This window comes from Cajanus cajan, chromosome 2, assembly GCF_000230855.2.
Source record: "Cajanus cajan strain Asha chromosome 2, NIPB_CcT2T_4, whole genome shotgun sequence".
NCBI classification, from domain to species: Eukaryota; Viridiplantae; Streptophyta; class Magnoliopsida; order Fabales; family Fabaceae; genus Cajanus; species Cajanus cajan.
In genome coordinates this window covers 59331108-59333414 of record NC_138518.1, presented here as the reverse complement: position 1 = coordinate 59333414, position 2307 = coordinate 59331108, and the positions used below count along the sequence as shown (strand labels likewise).

Below are 2307 nucleotides of genomic sequence, written 5' to 3'. Positions count from 1 at the left end.
AACCCGAAAGGGGCGCTGTGGGGTGCTAACACCTTCCCCACGCGTAACCGACTCCCTTACCCGACTCTGGTTGTCATGGCCGAAGTCGATTTTTGAATCGATTGCCTTAAACTTCTTTTTCCAATGTTTTGAGTAAAACATTGGTGGCGACTCCATGAACCCTTCCTTTTTATGAAAACCGCTAATCCATGGAGGGTCCCGCTTGGGATTAACATGGATTGGTGAGCCTTTTAATAAAATTGCTCGTTTGACAAGGTCTCAGTTTGAGAATAAGTCATTCTAGCAATCCATATTTTTAAACAAATAAAAGAGTCCAACCATCCTTCGCGAATGCCGAAAGCCCGTTTCGGGCCGGTGGCGACATTCACATATACGTATTTTTACTATTCATGTATACGTATTTTTACTATTCACATATACGTATTTTACTATTCACGTATACGTATACGTGAATAGTAAATGGCTGCTAAGGGTGGCACGAGGGAAGCAAGGTTCAATTTAATAATTAATTTGAATATTTTAATGAATAGTGCATAGTAACTTATAATATTATTTTAATGAATAGTGCATAGTGCATAGTAACTTCAAAATTTCTATAAATAGGGGCCTAAGGTTTTGAAAATTCAGAATTCTAGAGAGAAGGAAATTCTGGAGAAATAGAGAGAGAAAGTAAGAGAGAGAGAAGGAGAAAGAAAAGGAGGTTCTGCTCTAGTGCCTTGTTTAAGGAGAAAGAGGAAGAGATTCTGCCTAAGTTTTTAGAGAGATATTGCACTAGTTTCAACTCCTACTTATCTAGGTAAGGGGGAGGAGAACCTTATCTTTTTAAAATTTTATATACTATTATGTATAATTATTTATGCATTTATTTGATTATATTTATTTAGTGGGGTGCCCCTAACCTCACTATATTTATATATTTATTCTGTGAGGTGTTCCTAACCTCATCTAACTACTTAACTTTTAATTATTATGTTTATTTATTTACGTTATTATTTAGTGGGGTGTTTCTAACCTCATATATTTGTTTAACCTTTAATTACTATTACTTATTCTATGATTATTCTTATCCATAATAATTATTAATATATTCACATTTTATATTGTTTAATTATTTTATAATAATTGTCATTGTCATTTAATTAATTAGTGCTCTTAATATATTTTATTTAAATTTGTGTTATTTAATTAAAGCTTAAATAATGATAAATTCTTAAATCTATTTTGAGTAATTTTTTTTTTGATTAATATAATTTGTTAAAATGTTTTTGACTCATTTTAAAGATAAATAATACTCTATGGCCATAGATGATAAAGTTTGAATTATTTGTAGCTGGAGGTTTAACCTTGGGGATTTAAATGAGTAAGAAATGGAGGTGGAATATCTTTTGGTTGGTGTTATAATGATGCTCATTTATCCTGACTAGTCACTACAAGTATAATTCAAATTTTATTGTATCAAGAAAATCTAATATTTAATCTGTATAAATATATATTTATATATATATATATATATGTTAAAATTTTATTTATAAATAATTATGTTTATTCGTTCGAATTATTGTATTTATTGGATATTGTTCTTACTCCTTTCTTTTCTTTGTTTTTTTTTTTAATTAAATATATTATAAATAGATGGATCAACTTGAGATTCCAGATCATTTTGCTGTTATTGTTACTGCTGTCCTACATGGAAGGAAATTGGAATACGGAGGCTATTTGATGGATCTGTTATAACTTTACTTGTCAATCATATTATTTTAATTGTAATTTTCTTTCCGTTATGAATATATATATTGTATTAAAAGAGTAAGGAAAAGGAATAATGTGTAAAATAATACGTTATTCTAAATATTTTAGAACGATATGTTATGTATTAAAAGAAAGTAGAGTATTTTCCCAATTCCTCAAACTTAGAAGCATATTCTCCCACTGTCATATTCCCTTGTTTTAACTGCATAAATTCTATTTCTTTAGCCCTCCTAACATCATTAGGAAAATATTTTTCAAAAAATTTGGTTTTAAATACTTCCCATGTAATGATTATTCCCCCTCCTTCTAATAATCTCCTGGTACTATCCCACCAATATTCTGCTTCTCCTACTAACATAAATACTGCATAATTTACTTTTTGGTTGTCAGGACAGTTCATAGCTCGAAATATTTTTTCTATTTCTTTAATCCATAATTCAGCTTTTTCAGGATTGTATCCTCCATCAAATTGGGAAGGGTTATTGCTTCTGAATTCTACAAGTCCTTGTGACTCTCCTGTTCTTCCTGGTGGTTGATTCCTTAACAAGGCGGCAGCCA

The 2307-nt window shown here is 30.1% G+C and overlaps 1 long non-coding RNA gene across 1 annotated transcript; it reads left to right on the top strand.

Moving 5' to 3' along the window:
• Positions 1-377: 377 nt before the first annotated feature.
• LOC145954422 (uncharacterized) lies at positions 378-1883 on the top strand. Its single transcript, XR_014431628.1, has 2 exons — positions 378-796; positions 1633-1883. It is a non-coding gene; the product is annotated as an uncharacterized LOC145954422 (long non-coding RNA).
• Positions 1884-2307: the final 424 nt, after the last annotated feature.